The following is a 20,980-nucleotide window of genomic DNA, read 5'->3' on the forward strand; positions in this document are numbered from 1 at the left end:
ACTGATGAATTCCATTTACCTTTTATAAAGCTAGCAGCCATCACTAGCAACCATCACGTTATTAAATGGCATACACAATTATAAGCTTGTTTACTGAATCCTACATTGTTGACTGTCAGAAGAGAAGTGTCACCAAACACATTTTCATAATGAAGCAGATCTATAATCTGCATTTATAACTCCTGTGCTGTTGTGGTTGAGGAGGTGGAGAGGAAAGGGAGATGATACAGTCCTTCCTGATTGATGAAAGGAGGTAGGAACAGAGATTAAAATGCAGAATGGCAATCAGATTAAAAGGGCTGATGAGATCCTAAATACATCCCTCAGGCCACAGGAGAGCCCAGGGGGAGCAATCTTGGGGCAACTATAGGCCATCGAGGGGAGGGGAAAACTTGACTTCCCACCACTAAAATAACAAGAGATAAAATGAAACCCACTTATCTGATTTTAGAATTTTATCTGGACATAGAAACCTTCAAATTATTTATTTATACATAGTGATATCAAGTTCTATCTACTTCCACTCCAAAGGGAACTCTTAAATAATCAAATAAAATGTTGAGGTTTCCTGCCTGAGTTATTCAGAGGAAAAAGGAAAAAGACGACGAAGGATTTTGAGATACTCTTTTTCCTAAAGGGTAATTTTACGTGAAAAATCAAGATTAGTTGTTTTATTTAGCAAATTCATATGGACTAAATCTTTATATTTTATTGTTTTACTTAAGCCTAAATACAAAGACTTCCTTTTATCTCTGTGTTATAGAAAATAAGGCCTTTGCTAAATAAGCAAATCCTTCAAATAGTTAACTGTTACTGAAAAATAGGGTTTAAATATGTATTCTCATTTGCAATAAAACATTTTAAATTATTTTAACTGTGTTTAACATACTTCTTAGATGTATGAGTAGCATGCTTTTAATAATGCCTGTCTTACAGTCACACCAGCTTTATTATGACTTTAAAAAATTACTTCCATTGTAATATAGTAGCTTTTACTATTACAACTGCTTACATGGAACAAGACAAGGATGTCCACTCTCACCGCTGCTTTTCAATGTAATACTGGAAGTCCTAGCCAGGGCGGTAAGACAAGAGAAAGACATACAAGGAATCCAAATAGAGAAGGAAGAAGTCAAACTATCACTATTCACAGATGGTATGATAATATACATGGAGAACCCCAAAATCTCTGCAGAAAAACTAATCAAACTAATCAATCAGTTTATTAAAGTAGCAGGATACAAAATCAACACATAAAACTGCTTACAATTTCAGGAGAATGGTGTGGTAAATGATGGATATTTTTCCATATAGGTAAACTGAGGGGAACAATTATTAGTGGCAAAATTGGGGATTTACAATAAAGTTTGGGTTTACAAGACACAAAGTGCAAATACACTTGAATGTCCTGGTGCCCAAATAAATAGATTTTTATTTGTATCTGTTTTTGTTTCCCCCAACTTTAAGATCTGGAGATGAGAGAAAGGGGGCATTTGTGTGACTTCTGAATATATAAGAATGACCATTGATTAAAATAGGGAGTAAAGGAAGAGATAATGAAAGGAAAAGACAAGAAGAAGTAAGAGGCTAGAAAAATAAAGAGGAAGAAAAAAAGAATTCAATGGAAAGCATTCTACGTGTTTGGAATCAGGGTTCCAGCAATCACTGCCAAACCCTAGCACAGTTCCTGTTCAAATGGTCCCATTTTGAATGAAAGACAAATAGAAAGCCTTCAGGTTCATAAATATGCTTCATAAAGGGTGTCCAAGAATAACAACACTCAAGACATTGTCAAATAATATAAACAGAGTCTCGGAGTTAAAAGTTACATAAAATGGCAGCTGACGCAAACAATAACCTGATATTCCCAAGTGAGAGACAGATTGTAAATATCATAGTTGGACCCATGCAATGAAGGAAAAGTAATGATGAAAACAAAATCAAATATCTATAATCATGTCTTTTGATTCCATATTGCTAAGTAGAATAGAGGTCAACTTCCAGATTGTTGATTTCCTACCATTATTTGCAAACTTCTGTCTTTTTTGGATTGCCATGCATTAAATTATACTCATTGTATCTTTGCTTCATTCATGATTTCTGTAAGTCACTGGAACACTGGTCTGCATTCAGTGAAGAATTAAGCGCTCCCCTAGACATTTTTATGTATCAACTCTATTCACCACCTTGGATGATTTCCGCATTCCTGTGAATGATACCTCCAAGCCTCCTCTCTTACCTTCTATGCTGATGATCTTCATCTTCCCTCCTCGTAAGTTGCAACAAGTGCACACTGACTGTTAAAATAGTAAAATATGTTTTATTGGTTTTCTAAATACATTCTGCCCAAATGTTCTGCCCACCCCCCCCCACCGCATGCCAGGCCTCTCACACCCCAGGAACTTCTCTTGAATTCTTCATGGTTTAGCAACTAAATGGCAGATTCTAAGTCCTGTGTAGAGAAACTCAAGACCCTGAACTACCTCTAGTGTTATGGAATATTTTGAATGTCAGCCCAGTCCATGGCCATCCATATAATTTTATCAACACCAGAGACTACCCAATCTCTGAAATTATATGCCCTAATTTATACTCTAGTCCCTCAAACCTCAACTGCCATTTTTCTTATTCCTTTGCCTCTCTTATATGTTCTCCCCCTTAACTAAGCCCCCCACACCCTTGGGTGCTCATTTTAGAGGGTCAACTTATCTCTGCCTTCATTTTCTTCTCTTGGTTTATCACTTTAACTCCATTCTCTTCAACACCATCTCCTTTTATTACCTTGCCTGCTCTGTAAAATTTAAATTAAACACACAATCCATTTTTTATCTTAAAATCACTGGTGCTTCAGAGAGAGCTGGAGAAAACTAAATAAGCTCACTGCTTGGTGGCTTTTATAGTCCTAGTTCTACTCCCTTGTCTCCTAACACTTATTTAAAATTCTCAGCTCTCTCCTCTAGTGCCTAACCTAGCTCCCGGTATAGCCTCCTTATGTCCACCAGAGATTTTATCCCAACATTAGGAACCTGATATGCTTTGGCAGGGATATACTCAGCTTTATTTTCCACTACCTTGGGCCTCTGGAATTTTGACCACTTCTTTCAGTCTTTCTTTCTAGAGCGAGAGATGTTTCCCTCCATTGTTCAAGACTAAAATACACTTGTGACTTTTTTTCATCTTTTCTGTGACCCCTCAGACTCTCCTTCATCACTGATTCCATTTTCCTCTACATTGGGTCACTTCTCCAAACATGAAAGTGTGCTCTTGCCCCTCCCACATTAAAAAAAAGTACACCCCCAGGGCCTCCCTCGTAGTGCAAGGAGTTAAGCACAGCACTATGAAGCTGTCCGCTGCTTCTGTGGCACCAATTCCATCCTTGGCCGGCCAGGGAGCTACCCACATGGCGCAGCCGACCTCTCTTGTCTCGCTGCTCCCCTCAGCAGTGTATTTTGGTCAGTCTGCCTGTTCTGTTCCCCGCTCTGTCTCTGGTGAATCCTCTCACCCTGCCCCCACACCTCTTGCCTGTACCCCAGTTCTTATATGCATAAATAAATGAAAATCTTGAAAAACAAAAAGTACACCCAATCCTTTTTCATCTGTTGACTCTTCCTGCTATCACATAGTTTCTCCTATCATAAATCATTTAAGTTGTTCCCTCATCCGCCATTCATTCTTCAACCTCTTAAGAAGATACTTTTGCCCATTCTAATGAAGATCACCAATGTCTTCCCATCCATCAAATACAGTGGACATTTTTCGGTTTTTATTTTCCCGAACCTTCCTGAAGCATGGGAGGCTGCTGGCAACTTCCTCCATAGTAAACTGGTCTATATACTTGATCTACAATATCTCCTACTTTTCCTTTCTCTAAGTTTTACTGAGACCACATCTTAGTTTTACTGAGTTCATCTATGAACTAAAATTTTTGTATCCCCCTCAATTCCGTTAGTCTTGGTCCCTGCAAGTATTTCTCTCTTTCTGGATGATCTTATCTGTCATAAAGTTTTGATAATCATCTCTTTGTATTTTCATCTAGCTAATGATGGCATTAATAAATGCTAACAATTTAATCATTATTTATTTAATCATTATCAGGCATTGTGCGAAGGACATTGTAGTGCCCAGCAATGCATGGAGCAGATTTTCTATGATCTGGGCAGACAGGAAAAGGAGGAGTCCCCAGTGGATTTTTCAGGCTTTTAATGATCTTTCTACATCATTTTTAGTGAGGCAACCAGGTGCAGGTCCAGCAGGGAGGCCTGGGGGCCAGGAGGCTGCCAGGCCTCCTAACCCCCAGCGAATCTTCATCCTTTCTGGGCTCTCTGGAGTTCTCTCATGGTCTCTACTGCACCCTGCCTCCCGGTCCTCTGCAGTGGCACCTCTGTGGTGCCACCCTTATAGGCTGAGTCGCTCAGCTCAGTTGTGTCCACTCATACACACCCACACCACACACCAGGTGCTGCCATCAGGCATGCATGTAAGACCACAGGTGTCAATCATTGATGCTAATGGCGGGAGGGTGGAAAAAACCTTGACAACTTCCATTTACCCTACAGGCATATATCCATGGAGTTACTCATCAAAATTCCTGAGTTCCTCCCCCTACATTTACATCTGAGATACCAAGCAACTTGCTCATGTCACATAAAAAAAGGGGCACAATTAGGCTTTAACCCTAGCTTATCTGACCCTAAACCCGTACCACCTTTCTAAACCTTGCATATCCAAAATTAAATTTATCTGCCCAAATTATCCATCTTTCTATATAATCTGTTTTAACGGACCTAATCCTCTACAGCAGAACTCAAAACAAAAAACTTGAAACCATGCTAGAGTCCAGCTTTCTTCAAGTAGTAAGCCACAGGTCTTACTACATTCTGACACCTCTCCCCGGTATACTTATCTAATGGCACTTATTTTAGTTCAGTGGTCTCCTCATTCCCTCCTTCCCCAGTGAACAAGCTCCCCAGTTGCATTACGCACCTCCTCCTGTCTTGGTATCCTCCAGTTTATCCTCAGGAAGCTGTGTCCCTTATACCACGTATCTGATTCCCTGCGTCCTACAGCAGCGTTTCTCCAAGTGAGTTTTGGGTATCACCTTCCATCAGAATCACCTAGAGAGCTTGTTAGAAAGCAGGTGGGGTACCATACCAGGTTTTCAGAATTTGAGCTGATGGTGATAGGATCTATGTGCTGGATTCTTAACAAGCCCCCAATGTGATTCTTTTCTTTTTTTTTTTTTTTCCCAAGCTAAATTGTGAGCACTCCAGATCAGGTGCAAATACTTCAGAAGTGCTTCTAAGCATGTTTTGAGTCTGGCTTATGGCTTTTCTCTCTCAGTCTTTTCCACTGCACCTACTCTGCCCTCCAGGTCTGCCAAACTTTATGCAGGTAGGTCTGATACCAAGTTTTCCTATGAGCTGGTAACTTTGTCTATGTTTTCTCTCTTGCCTAGAGGCTCCTTCCCTGTCTGCCTGCAAACTCCTCTGCCTGCTTATGGGAATGTGTTGTGTTGCTTACCTAGAATTCTCCCATTGAAAGTATTTTCTCAGGACAGTGTTAAAAAGTCATGGGAACTCTGTCCTGAAATACCCACTTTCAAAATACTTTTTCAAGTTCACACTGTATGTGAACCCAGGTAATGCTGAGAAAAATGGAATTAATGTGAATTTGTTATGCACTCGTTATATGGGTAGTTGAATCTTCAACTTTTGTGTGATTCGTGATTTATTATTTGGTTCATAAATCCTATAAGCTTTTTTTGCAGGAAAATTTCACATTTGTTAATATATCTCTACCAGTGAGCCCATCAGTGGAAGCTGATTTCAAAAAAGCTATTTGGGTCACCTACCCAAAGCTCAAATCAGAACGTTAGGGGTGATTTACTTGAAAATCTCTAGGTGGTCTGTTTATATCAATGTTTTTTACCCCCTATAACATGAATGATCTCAGGGAGGGAGGGATGCCAGTAACCATCTTTATTCATTAGATGTTGAATTAAACTTTACTCTTCTCAATTTGCCTATAAATGTGTTATTTTCCATTCACAGATGAGAAAACCTTGCTTGGAGATGCTGGGTAACACAGAAGAGTCACCTCGCTAATAAAACACAAAAAATCTGGCATTGGAATGCAGGTATGTTTATTTCCTTCCTTTGGTTATATCTCTGTCGTCTTCCTTGGGAATACTTGTGTATGGAGATTTTGCTTGAGTAAGTAAATTTGGTTCAGACCTTTTATTTTTCTGTGGGGAATAAAATATTCTGTCGGGTTTTTCCAATAAAAGACAATTTTACCCACCACATAAATTAGCGTGCGTCTCCAAGTTTAGAAAATTTCCTAGATCTTTAGGCCTTCAACAAACACATTGCCTGTATTTAGTGAGGGTGGCATTTAATGTTAAGATCTGCTGGCCAGCTTGGCTACCTGACTAGCGGTGACAAGAGGGGAAAATAAAATTGGGGGGCTAAAAACAAGGGTTTCCCTGCACCCAGTCTCCCTCCTCCTTCCCAGCACCCCCTCCCTTCCTGTGCCCCATCTCCAGGAAACGGGACAGCTGGTTATCCATCTCATTTCCCTAACAGTTGTGTGCTGACTCTGTCACCAAGCTGTGCATTTCGAGAATGGTTGATTTTCTTTAGAAGACTGATGAGGAAGAGAAAGCAAAAGTACTGTGCATTGTGTTTCTTAAGGTTCATCCTGCTCTGTGTATGTGTTCCTCCCTCTCCCCCACCCCCAAGTCAGGGGAAACTATTAGGAGAGAGCCAGATCTCTTTAATGAGTCTGGAGGTAATGCAAAATTCATGTGCTTTCACCTGCAGCTGGTAAAGCTTGGTGCACAAACAGAAAGGGGGGAGGCGGGAAGGGCCTGTTATTTATGATTTTGCTGAAGCAGGTACCCTGGCTGCTACTGGCTATCCTGACCCACTTGCTCATTTTTTAGGAAGAAGTAGATACTTTCAATGGGAGAAACTCGAGCATCAGATTTGCTCCTTGGAGCATTAATAAAAGGGCTCAGTTAGCTTCATCTCATTATTTTACTATGAGTATTGACTTTGGCCTAGAGTCATGTATAGATAAAATGGTGCAAGGGCTTGTCCTAAGTGATTACTCAGAATTACAAATCATTTCACGTGTAACTGAATACTGCAGTCTAGCTGGCACCCTGCCCCTTGATTCCCCCTCCCCTTTCCCTAATAGGAGCGAAAATCCAGCTTTGTCTGAAGAGGCAATTAATCTTATTCACTGAAAGCTGAATTTTAATTCACCGGCATGTGGAGGACATATTTGCCTATCACACAGAATTAGTTTAACAAAGAATTTGGAAAAAAAAAAATTGGAGGTCTTGGCACTCTCAGGCAGGACAGGCAAAATATCTTGTAGGTATTTTCTTTATTAGCCATCTACACACTATGAATAGGCTTCTTTCTGATGTAGTAACTATTAGGGGAAACTGGGTTTATTTTATATTTTAAAGTGTATTTGAAAGTGACTGATTATGTTTCATTTTATGTAAAGAAACCCACAAGATTGGTGTGTTTTGGAGGAAAATGTGTGTAAGGTGAGAAGAATCAATTTTAGTTTTCTAGAGATTCTAAAAGGCTATTACTTTTTAAGGGCACAGTTTAGAGATGATCAGAAAAATAAAAGGACACATAAAAATCCTAGACAGCCTGCATGCATCCAAATCAAATCCTGTGGAAGGAACTTAGGTTACAAGGGAGACAGTGCCACTAGCACTACACTGGAGACCTTCTGGTGAAATCTAGTAGGTAAATACTGGGTTGGCCCATTCTTCTGTGCTATGTTCTAACAATTTTTCCCTAAGCAAGACCTCATCATTCTTTCTGAGGCATGTTTCAGATGTAGACAAAGTGTAAAGGGAAAAAAAAAACAACCAACCAAAATAACTTTCTGAAGCAGCTTCTTAATTTAAGAGATTTGGGCAAGAAGATGGCATAACACACATCCATGCTGAGATATCAGATTCCCTTAAGGTGAGAAAACACAAGAACCTTGGTTTGTATGTCTCTGTTTTATTGTCCATGGAACCTCTCAAAGACTACTTCGCAGTTCAGGCAGATACCAAAGATGTAACTGTCTTCTCCCCAGTTAAAGAAGAAATTTAATGATTAAAGAAAGAAATGTGTGTGGGGGGGGAGGTGAGGGGGTACAGATGACCTTGTACACTAAATAATTAGTGCAGAATAAATCTTAAAGGTTTACTGTGAGAGTTAAAAAGGTGCTGTTGGTGTTTCTGTGACTCCGTCTCTGCTTGTGATTGTCTCATACTTCTGGAATTAACCCGCAAACGCGATTGCTTCCATTGCTTTCCATACACTGTGGAATCTTTAAAAATGAGAGGAGGACTCTGGGAACAATGGAGCACCCGTCAAAATCTGTCTTCATGTTCTGAGAGTGGTTTTTATAGTTGGTGGGTGTGGAGCAGGAGTGGGGCGAGGACAGAGACTCTCAGGCTTAGTGTGCCTAATGGTCACCAAATGGCACGGTGTGACTGTTTAAACTAAACACAGGGCTGTAAAGTCACAAAGCTTTATTGCCTTGTCAAACCATTTGCCCTGCTAAACCTGGCAATTATTCTTAAAGGAAACAATTCAGAAATTCAAGGTTTACACATAATTACCAGAAAATATGACTTGATGCAGTGTCAGTGCCATACAGATAGATTTTTGGAGTCCCTGTGTAAACGTTGCATTATCTATATAATGTTTAGATTTTAAATCATGTAGAATTGGGATTGAGATATGTGAAAACCCAGGAAAATATATTTGCAAATAAGCACTTCCAACTATCCCAGGGCTGAATGACACAGTGAATGTATAGAAGTATTCCTCCATGATTTACTGAATTTTTATGTTTTGTTACTGCATGAAGTACTTCAACACATTCCAAAAGAACTTTTCTTTTGCAATTATTTGGATTAGTTTATAAACATATCTTCAGTGCTGTACCTATTTGATCTTGGGGGAAAAAATCAAAGGCAAGGCCAAATAAATGGAAAAGCCAACTTTTTTGATGTTTCTCATTATTCTTCAAAGTATATGAAAATTTTCTGTTTTTGCTTTTCTTTAGACATCACGTGAAACACATACCACCCAGAAGGGATAGTTCTGGGTAGCATTCAAATTGCCCCTCTTATGCCAGGTTGGCAGGGCTTATCAAAAATCTCCTTTCCATTACAAAGGTAAAGAGGCTCCTGTCAGCACCAACTTTTAGATAGGAGACTTAATCTCTCCTGTGTCCTTCATAAGGTATGAGATAATGCTTAAAAATATTTTTTTTTAAAAAAGATTTATTTCTTTTTTGCATACAAGGGCTGGGGTACAGGTTAGAGATGTGGGGTGTGAGAGGATTCACCAGAGACATAGTGGGGAGCAGAACAGGCAGATCTACTGAAACATACTGCTGAGGGGAGCAGAGGGCAAGACAGGAGAGGTCTGCCTCACCATGTGGGTTGCTCCCTGGCCGGCTGGGGATCGAACTCGTGCTACAGATGCTGTGGATTGCTTCATAGTGTGGTGCTTAACCCCTTGTGCCACTAGGGAGGCCCATGCTTAGAATTCTTAATGAGAGTCTAAAAAAGTCAGTATATTTCTAATGAAAAACTCTTCCTTCCAAACCTCTCATCCTGTCAGGATATCTTTTTTTTTTGTTTGTTTGTTTGTTTAATAAAGATTTATTTATTTATGCATACAAGAGCTGGGGTACAGGCCAGAGGTGCAGGGGTGAGAGGATTCACCAGAGACAGAGTGGGGAACAGAACAGGCAGACTGACTGAAATCCACTGCTGAGGGGAGCCACAGGTGAGTCAGGAGAGGTCTGCTGTGCCATATGGATAGCTTCCTGGCCATGGATTGAACTCATGCTGCAGAAACTGTGGATAGCTTTCACAGTGCTGTGCTTGACCCCTTGTGCCACCAGGGAGGCCCTCCTCTCTGGACTTTCTGAAAATTCCCAAAGTCTTTCTATTGGCAGGCAACTTGTCCAGGTAAAATTGACAGAGGTTTTAATGAATATAAATTAAATTTACCTCAATCAGAGACAACTATGTTCCAGATACAACGTTATGAAGCAGATTCTATTTACAGGTAGGAAACGGGTTCTTATAAGTTATATAGCTCATGTGATTTGCTCAAAGTAGGGGAGATAGATGTGAATAAGAAACTCCAGAGCATGTGCTTTAAACTACTTTGCTGTCTTGACTTTTTATAAGCTACAGAGAATAAATGCTGTTAGTGGTTTAAGAAATTAAACTGACCAAAATGGAAAGCAGAGACAGAACTAAAAGTGGGAGAGAAATTTCTTTACACCTCTTTGATCTCTAGATCCCATCTCTTAATAATAGTATGTAAAGATTTTCAGATGGTTTCTTACTCTTTTCACCTAAACAGCACCGGGAGTCTAAGGACCTGAGGTAAGTCTCAGCCTTCTGAAGAATATAAAAATCATAAAAAGGATTCCTAGGTCCCCAGATATAGAGGGGGGAGTTTTTCTTAAATTCATTTTGAGGAATGTTAGGATGTTTTGATTACAACTTATCAGAAAATTCAAAATCCCCCAACAGTGTGGGATTTTCAAAAAAATCATAGAATAAGTTTGAAGATGGGGTGTTGTAGGGTTGGGCAATCGAACAGCTCAGCTATATCACTGAGGATCCAGATTCTATTTTTCTTCCCATTATGTCATCCTTAGCATGAGAACTTTTAACATGAGAATTGTTTTGAGATGGCCACTCCGCCTCAGCCATCATGTCCTATGTGATGGCATAAGATGCCCTGCCTGTACCTTGTGTATTGTTCCCAAAGAAACCTTCCCCAGAAGTCAGTGCCTCTAGAATAGTTCTCCTGACCACTGGCAAAGGAAACTTCTTTCTGGTTAACTTATACAGATTAATAATGAGTTACTGAAGTCATGTTGACTGGGTGGTCCCAGGACGAAATCAACTCTTCACCATCCAGGAACAAACAGGGGAGAGAGTCCCACTGGGATTCCCACAACAACCCAGCATTCTGGAAGTGGGAGGAATCAGCCCATGGAAGTCAGGAGGAGAAGCTCCTCCATCCAGTGTCCCTCTAGCACCCTCCACTAAAAAAAATTAACCTCGTGGAATCCCACATGGCACAGCAGACCTCTCCTGCCTCACCCGCTGCTCCCCTCAGCAGTGTATTTCATCAGTCTGCCTGTTCTGTTCCCCGCTCTGGCTCTGGTGAATCCTCTCACCCTCCCATGCATCTGGCCTATACCCAGGTTCTTGTATAAATGAATAAATAAATCTTTAAAAAAAATTAACCTCATGCCAGTCAGCAAGGGAGAAATGTTCCAGGAGTACAAGCAGGCAATGAAGGGTGACTCTGGAGCTGAGCAGCAGTAAATTGATAACTGGCACAGTTGGCTCGGCTGTCAAATCAGAGCTCTTCAATAAGAGCCTTTTGAGATGATGACAACACGGACACCCAAAAAGGCTTTATGAAGAGTGCCTAACTACAAAATATTGCTGGAGGATTTACTTTAAAAGTTAGGTTGTGGGCATTATGAGAAATAGCTATTTTTAAAACTCAGAGAAATGGATTAAAAGTCCCTATATCACATATATAATTTTTATTTTAAATTTTGTGGTGAAGTAACATTGGATTATTAAATTACATAGGTTTGGGGTATGCTTCACTATAAATGAGCCTCTGTATGTATTATGTTCACCAATGAAAGTCTAATTCCATCCTCTAGAAAGTAAGTATCTATGACAAAGTTGAAATAATAATGAGTTCATAGAACCTTCATGGTTGAAAAAATAGTTGGAGAGAGGAAAAGGTAGAGGGAATATTAATGTGTTCTGGATATTTCATTTATAAGCCTAACAGCCTAAGGTTGTCCTAACTCCTGTTAATTTTGTAATGCATCTGTGGAAAGAGGAAGAGTAGGCTATAGGCTACAATTTTCCATCATTCCTTCATCTGTCTCCTTAGTAAATATTTTCTCAGTGCCTTCATTTGCTATTAGCTGTGTCAGGAGCTGAACGAACTGTGACTCAGGGAAGAACAGTAGTAAACAAGTCAGGGAAGTGAAGAACACTTTACCTGAGTTTCTGGCCCTTTGTCCTGGGAAAATCAGGCCAGCTCTGTTAAGGTCGGTGAATTGTTCCCTGGCGGCCTAGCAGATAAGTCTCAGTGCTATCATGGCTGTGATCCCCGGCCAGGGAGCTGACCCACATCTGATGTATCACACCTCTCCTGTCTCGCCCACTTCTCCCCTCAGCAGTGTATTTCAGTATATCGGCCTGTTCTGCTCCCCACTCTGTCTTTGGTGAATCCTCTCACCCCCGCCTCACCTCTGGCCTACACCCAAGTTCTTCTATGCATAAATAAATAAAATCTTTGGGGGGAAAAAAATTGGTGAATTGTAATGCACCGATCTGTATTAGTGTTTCAGGCTCTCCAATTGGAAACAGATGGAAGAGGTTCATGTTTTTTGTTATAGACCCACGTCGTTTACTGTCATCCCCATAACTGGGAGTTCTTAGGGAGGGGCTGCCCAGTGGTAAAGCCTCCCATCTTTATTCCTTATCCTTTCTAAGAAGATCTTTAAGCCATAAAAAGATTGCTGAGACAACTCCCTTTTTAGGTGAATGTGATTATCTGTCATCTGGTTCCTTAAGACATATGGGAACCCAGCCTTCCACCAAAGGAAGGCAAGTACTGCCAGATTGTCTAAACAGAACCATATTTCTATTTGAAAGAAGACTTAGCTTTAAAGACATGTCTATATAAAGAACTCCTGACTTATGGTGAGGTCTAATAAAGCTACCGTTTACCCAATCCCATTCTCTGAGCCATTTTTAAAAAATACTCAAATTTATATATTGAAATGACTATTTTATAAAATGTGTCATAGGCCCTGAAGTTCAGAGAAGTTCCATTTTTTTCTTTTTAGCACTATATTATAATAAGCAAATGGTCTCCTATGGTGACTATTTTGAATATTCCTGTACATAATCACTCAAAAGTGATTGACCTTAGGGTAACACTCCATGTAAAATAGGTTTCCTTTCCTTCTGTATTAATACCTGATTAATACTGATCCAGCTGACAGTACTTGGAATAAAACTTGTTGGATGCCCAACTTTTGAAGAAATGGGCAATCTATCATGCTATCATTTTTAGTATCCAAAAAATCAAAAGGACAGTATAGAGGGGGTATGGGAGGATAAAAGAAGAGTAGAGAAGATAAAGCTGAAGCTGAAAAAAAGAAAGAGGCTCCTATCTCCGCAATCCCTGTGACATAAGTGTTTTAAGGATAACAGCAAGGGAAACATCCAGATATTTGTATGAAGAGAGAATACTTGAGGTACCTTCCAGAATTAGAATTGCTGACAACAGAATGTAAAATGTTATATTTATTGTCAAATTGTGTTACTTCCATATATATCACATGAATGCCTTTGAGGACTCTGGTTAACATAGTTTGGTTGATTATTATTTTAACATCCTTCGTGAAAGTCATCTGGCAAACAAGCCATATGATAGGACAGGTCTAAAGGAAATTTACCGAAAGAAAGAAAACTGCTCTCAACTCTTTTTGTACTTGGTGGCCCTATTGAAAACAAGGTTGAAAGCACTTAAAAAGCTTCTCCTGTGATACTCTGTCAAAATACATTGAAAATTCAATTACATGATGCTCAATACTGGCTATTATCAATTTACAAGCATCATGCCTACATTTCTGTCATTTTAAACATGCTGCTTGCAATTATTAAGAAGACCTCATTGGAGGTCCTACATCCAAGGAGCTGATAGTCTGGCAGGCAAATAAACATTTAGACTTCTAGAAGAGGAAATAAAACTCTGCTTCTATAATTATTAGTCACTTGGTCTTAGAGACTGTTTTTCTATTAACCTCACAATTTGAATACAGCATGTGACTTATTGACTTACTAATTAACCCTGTAGAATTTGAGGTCCTTGGCATTGGTTTACAATAGGTGGAACTAGATTGGGATTATAATCAATTTGGATTGAATATGGGGTGAGGGAATACAAAAGAGGTTCTCTTTTTAGCAATTTGTTTTGACACATTTTTTTGAGCCTTACACATATGTATTAATGCTGGATCAGATGTTAGTCATTCTAGCCCAGGGAATTATCAAGAAGTTGGGTATCTTGAAGGTCTCGGGATGAAAGTGTGTGGCCCATATGATCTGAGTTAGACCAGGAAGAAAAGGATCATCACTAAGAGGTCATTGCCTCTTTGTAGCAGCATCAGGTTTTAAATTCATCAGAGCTCTGATTCCTAGAAGCAGGGGTGGGGGGGAACTTTCAAAAAGAATGAAGAGTAGAGGACCTTTTTATAGCTCTTTGAGATGGCGAATGCATATTCACAAGTTGCTTGTAAATGCGTTTTAAAATGCATTTTAGAGAAATGTAGCATAAATAGCAGATTCCTATTAATGAATCTACACTTTGTTTTTCTGAAAACAGACATTTTCTTATTTCATCATTACTTTGGAATATAAAATAAAAAATGATACAGATTAAAAGTCGACCCTTTTGTAGGGTTAAAGAGAAAAACATAGGGCTTAGTGCAGAAAACATGCTTAGAAAATACAGCTAGTTAAGGTTATTTTTATAATTCTATTTTTGTAAATGTAAGATTGTGTTTTGTGGCAGTTTCTGGTCTTTAAGAATATTGACTGAGATTATGTCTTTATTAGGAAATCAAAGTTTATTTCATGTCTATGGAAGTCAAACAGCATATTCTTGCTAATGGCGTATCTATTCCATAAGATTATAGTGAAATGTCTAAGTTATAATAAAAACAAAAGAAAGCTCAACCTATACAGACAATTTTCTATTTGATAAAAGACTCAGGAGCTTTTATGTAAGTGACTCTACCTCAATTATGTACATAAGTCCAAATTTGTCCTGTGGCACAGCCACTAGACAATTTAAAAATGTGTTTATTTCCTTTTTAATTGACCCTCTGTGTCAATTAGCCCCACCTGGCTGAATTATAGCTCCATGAAAGGAAATTCTGAAGATTTTCTCTTTGTTAGTTTTGTGTTTGAAGCAAACACCCTGATCCTTTCATAAATGTAATGATTTTCTCTTAAAAAGTCACTAATATCATAACTATACTAATAAAAGCATAATGTATATTATTAGGTCTGAACTCTTGACCATGGGTATCTGTGTATTTTAGAGAGAGCCTGTGCACGAGTGTCATAAATGACCGTTTTATAGATAGATAATGTTCTTAATCCATAATTCTTTATTGCTGATGGTTATTGCATTAGATGATGACCCATAGCTATTAAGAGTCATTTTTTAATATCACAACCATTTAGAAAGGTTAATGGACTCGGTTTTGAGACTTAACCTTTGGATGCTGCAGGTTAAGAGGTTATATTTGTGCTCTAAAATGCCAGAAAATATCTACTTATTTTCATTTCTCTATGTGCTTTTAGTAGTGTGGTTATGTACAGTAGCTGTTGTTTACCAAGCAAACTGAAAGAAATAGTGTGTGACACATAAGATAACAAGTTTTTAGAGTAGTGAGATTCTTTTAAAATATACATTTCATATTTTGCTTCTATTATTTTTCATTTAGACACAGGAATTGAAATGTGAACAGATGTAACCTAAATCAGTTGAGGAATATTTATGATGGCTGTTCAAAAAAAAATAGACCAAGATTATAATTCATAGTTTTCTTGGCTGGTTTGGAAAGTTCACATGCATTGTAATGGGGAACTGGTCATTTAGGAAAGTCATGAATCCCTTATGGATGATACCTATCTACAGTCCAGAATTTTCAGATGAATAAAATAGTGTCTATCTGGATTCAGTTAATTCCATCTCAAAAATCCAATTAAAGTTCCATGGTGGCCATCCATCACTTATTTTGCCACCCATTATCCATTATTCTTCTGCATATCATCCTTATTCCCTTTTATTCCATTCAATCATTATGAGCAGGCTTTGTGGGAGGAAAGTTGCAAGCATTTCCCCGCTGTTACAGAAGCCAGAATGGAGTGTATAGTTATAGTAATGGCCCACCATGAAGAATACCTTGTTTCCATGCGATTGTCCCCAATCTAAATGGATTCGGCTTGTCCACATGGCTGGTTTGGGGCAATGCGACATAAACAAACATATTAAACAGAGTTGAAAAGTACATGAATATTAGTTTAGTTAACTTCTCATGTGCACTGTCTTTAGAACTTGCCCACCATGTGAATGAGCCTAGATTATCATGTGTGAACACAGACCGCTGAACCTGTGTCTTCCATGTAAAATCAATGATCGGACATGGGAGGGAGACTATCCAGAACTATTCAGTCTTTAGCTGAGTTGTTGCTCTCTATTCTCTGTTACCTAACTTTTCATTGACTCTGCATTTCTTGACAATTTTCTAAGAAATTGCCTTTTACAAATTTATTCAAAATTGATGAATATTGTTCCCAAAGGCCCTACATAACCTATGGTCTTAAGTGGGGACTTTTGAAAGTGCAAAATAGTAGCTTGAGAATAACATCAAACCATTATGAACATACTCATATTTACTTAGAAATTAAGTTTTGAGCAAATTGCATGTGTTACATAGAACGATAGCTAGTTTTGGTTATCAAATTCCTTTCCAGAAAGTGGTTGATAGAACCTATTATGACCCAGACAGTGATATCAACTTAGCTATCTCTAGGCAGGAATCTGAGTTTCTGTTTTCCATTTCCTTCATTATATGTGTTCCCTGGAAGTTACTCAAAGGATAGTTGTAATAATGGAAAGATTTTGTGTCCTGTACAGCTTTTACTCCCTTCCCCAGTTTTATTGAGCTGAGATTGACATGTAATAACCCTTTAAGGTATACAGAGCATTCTCTTAATTCCTGTGTTTTCTTGTGTTCTATTTTTTCCCCCTTTACTCCATATTTTTATGACTGTGCCCCACACCACCATGGGATTCCATTCCTGCAAATTGTACCGTCCAATGTGGTTTCTAATGTTTGCTCCACCACGTTACTCCACCTTCATATCTGCTCTGAGTCCATCACCTTCTTTGTGCCATTGGAAACTTCATGTGAAAACCACATGCAGTGTGTGAGTGATACATACTGTATACATGTTGGACAAAGGATACAACACATTTTTTTTTTCCCCAGGGATAGTTTTTCCCACAGGCTGAAATGCACAATTACAACTATTTTTGTTTCAACCACTATAAGGACAGAGACCATACCTTGTTGTCATTTTATCACTTCAGTTCTTTGTTTCTGACCTAGAAACAAAGATGGATGACTAAATTGCCACATGAGTGGGTAGGCGTGTGCATTTTACAGTGAGGCAATCCTGGCCTTTGAGGTAAAGCAGCACAGTGCTTTCCAAATGCACGCTGCTTTATAGATAGATGATGCTCCATAAAATTCATTCACTTGAACTTAAAGTCATTCTCCAAGATTGGAGAATTGATCCTCATTCTAAAACAAGCCTGTAGTTTCTAACACCATATAACCACTCCTATAGTAAAAGGAAAAGAAAGTTATTCCTTTTGATAAATGGACAGGCATACAGTCACAGAAGATGAGGGGCCACGAGAAGACATAGGAGAGGGATATGAAATTTAAAATCCAAGAGAAAAAGAGGCCTTGGAGGTTAAGTAATATTTCCCATTTTTCCCCAGCATCACTCCACCAAAGCTATCACAATCTATTCAAAGACTGTAAATTTGGTATTTTGTACATTAGAAGGTACATTCAACTGACAATGCTAGGAAATCCATTTTTACAACTTAACAATTTCTGTCAACATTTAAAAAATGTTTTCTGTACCCATTTCTTGGGAGACTCATAAAGTTGCCTTTCCTGAGTGTTTTTGGTTTCTGCTGTTTGTTCATTCTTTAGCTATTTTTTCCTTCCATTTCAAGAAAAGCTGTTGGCCATTTTCTTACCTTCTTCAGCTTTGGTTGTGATGGTAGGTGATTCCAATATAATTAGGTGAGATTTTTATAGGCCCTCAAAGGCTAACAAAATAATAAATGTGGCAGTTCAAATAATAGCAATCACAATAGGTCAAGCAAAAAAAAAAAAAAAATCCTTTGGCCTGAGATTGGCAAACCCGTACATTATCTGAGTGGAAATTCAGCACGCTTTCTTTTTTCCTTCTTATTTTAGCTTTTTAAACTTATTTTTCCATATTGCATAGATACTTTCATTCTCTTTCAACTGTTACTGTTTTTTTTCATTTAAACTTTCAATGCATAGATTTTGCTTACTGAGAAAAGACAGACACACATAATACTGCAGAATGAATCCTTTTCGCTGAGACTATTCTAGACTCTTTGAAAGGATAACTATTCCTCTAATTACTCTTTTATAAATCAAGAAGTTACATATTTCTCTGAAATTATATATTTATCCTTTCAATTTTGAAAGTGATGTGTGTTTACCGTAGAAAATTAGCAAACTAGGAAAGCACAAAGAAAAATTTACAATTCTTTTCCTAGTGATAACTACTGTTGCCCTTTTTTTTAATCATTCTAGCTTCTTTTCTATGACAAGTGTACACGAGTACAACTGGAATCACGTCATTTGACTAAATAATATGAAATATGAATTTCTTGACAATAAACAGGTTTTATTTAAACAGGTTTTATAAAACTCCAAGTAATAGAGTTTCAAATGAAACCCTTTTAAAATTACAACGAATATCCAATTTCTATAGTGCAGATGGGAGTAAATTAGTCTTTAGATATGAATGTGTCTTGCTGTATTGATGGAAGTTTGTCAAATATATACTATAGTTTATATAAAATGAGAAAGACTTTAGGTGATATTTAGTTATTTCGTCTTTATTTTCCAGTTGGCTTTAAGAATGCTTGCCTCTCAATCATCCCTAGCATTTTTTTTTCTCACGAAACTCAGTTGTTAAATATAACTGGATAAAATAAGCAAAAATAAAATGCACAGTAGTTTCCTTTCACCTTCCTAAGTATAGCTTTCTGTGTTTTTTCCATCAACACTTAGAAATGTGGCTTCTGCAAGATAACAAGGCATGGTTCGGTAGCATGCCATAGCCTCTCTCTCTGCCCCCACTCACTGCTCACTCTTTTGTTTGTACAATATTCTTTTATTCTAAGCAATATAACATTTTAGTTCTTGTAATAAATGCCTTCATGTGAAGCAGTTCAGCTAAGAGAATGTTATTAGACTGTGCTCCCAGGCAGCGCACCTCCACACGATCAATACAAAGCTGGGCCTCAGCTCATTCCCTCTTTGCTTAAATTCCCTGCAAATGTGCAAGAGAAGCAGCAGAGGGTGTCATCAATCACAGGCCACTGTGACATATGCTGAAACCTGACCAGGGCCGAGATGTTTTAATAAGGCATCCATTAAAACCCTCAAATAAATTGCAATTTGAAAACAGAACATAATACCAGCCAAGTTTTCCTCATCCATCTTGTGGCATGTCATGTAATGTAATTGCGTTGTTAATTTATCCAAGAACTTTCTCAGTACACTGTTTCGTTGGCACCGCTTAATTTCCCTGTAGACTATTTGTGTGTGTGCGTGCACGCTTGTGCAAGTGTGCATGTGAGAGAGAAAGCAAGAAAGAGCAAGCAACTGGAAGAGAATAAAGACAGAATTTGTGTGTGTGTGTGTGTGTGTGTGTGTTTGGGTGTCTGTTGGTTCCTTGGAGGAAGAAGTCGTGTTTCTGCTTAGCATGGCATTTTCCAGAGAGCTAGTCAGAAATTTGAAATGTTTGACATTTTGTCAATGGCCCCTGAGCATCCGGGCGCTGCTTCTCTAGCTCTGTCCTACGCAGGACCACTCCCACCCCTGCTCACCTTGCCATTGGTTTCTGCCCCTCCAGAGTGGGATCACTCAGACTGCCTGTGGATCCCATCAATAAATATTGACAAAAGTGTTTAGGGGCTGCTTAGGATCACCCCCACGGTGACACTCAAAATAGGACAGTGCTGATTTCAGTTCCCTAGCTTTTGGGTCAAAAGTTTTGACAAGGGTAAGAAAAGTAAAATGTTATAAATCAATAAGAGGGAATGAAGAAGTATTTCTCTGTCCAGAGGAATATCAAAGTGATTGTATTGAATATATATATTTATATAATTTTTAAGAGCTTGGAGGAAAGATTCAGGCAGGGGCTATATAGATTTCTTTGTCTTCTAAGCATAAATCTAAAAATAAGCCATGTAATTCTTCATACTGGGCTGCATCAGCAGTTTCTTCACCTTTATTTATTCTTCTGGGTTTTCTTAATCAACCTGTTCTCTTGTTTTCTCTTTTTGTGCTTTTGTTTTATAAAAGAAACCACTGGAAGTCAGCAGGTAAATCTACCTCACACATCCCATCCATATCTGGGATGTCACAGTAACCATGATGCCAATCAAATATTGGTTTAAACCTGTCAAATGTCTTTTCTAGGCCTACTGTTTTGAAGTGATAAGTTGTTGAACTAATGACAGAGAGAAGACATTGTGACAAAAGGGAGAAAAATCCGCCATAAGTCTACTTGTGTAGCTGTTGTTTTCTGATTATTAATCAGGAGCAGAATAGTCATTTGCGATCCAGTAAAAAAAAAAAAAAAAGAAACACATATGAAGCATACCAGTTAATAATGAACAGTTACCCTTTCTCAGTAGATCCTTATGTCTGAAGTTCTGCAATAAGTTGGTCCTAAGAATATGGTCACATTCTAACATGCAACCTGCCTACAAGCCATTCTCCAAGGCTCCAACGTCTCACTATGCAAACTATTAGGCAATCACTGGGTATGAAAGGTGCCAGGGAAGCCAAATTAGTTTCTGCTTTGTGCTAATGGATGACCTTTGTGATTTGGATCAGGGGCTGAAATTCACTTAGGCAGAAAGGCAGGAGAGTAGGGAAAACACCTAAAATCATTTTCTGTCCCTACAGAGAAGATGCCTGGCTACCACCTGCCCAATAAATGTCAATT

General features: G+C 38.5%; 1 long non-coding RNA gene across 1 annotated transcript in view; it reads left to right on the forward strand.

Annotated features, from left to right (window-relative positions):
- The first annotated feature begins 2,112 nt into the window (after window positions 1–2,112).
- Window positions 2,113–20,980, forward strand: part of LOC119237897 (uncharacterized) — a 126,951-nt gene continuing 108,083 nt past the window's right edge. Inside the window, exons 1-3 of the long non-coding RNA XR_008553804.1 lie at window positions 2,113–2,272; window positions 5,251–5,391; window positions 6,051–6,136. This is a non-coding gene — a long non-coding RNA (uncharacterized LOC119237897). The remainder of the gene's footprint in view (window positions 2,273–5,250; window positions 5,392–6,050; window positions 6,137–20,980) is intronic.

This window comes from Talpa occidentalis, unplaced genomic scaffold (genome assembly GCF_014898055.3).
Source record: "Talpa occidentalis isolate TD23 unplaced genomic scaffold, MPIMG_talOcc4v2.1 talOcc4.11, whole genome shotgun sequence".
Lineage (NCBI taxonomy): Eukaryota > Metazoa > Chordata > Mammalia > Eulipotyphla > Talpidae > Talpa > Talpa occidentalis.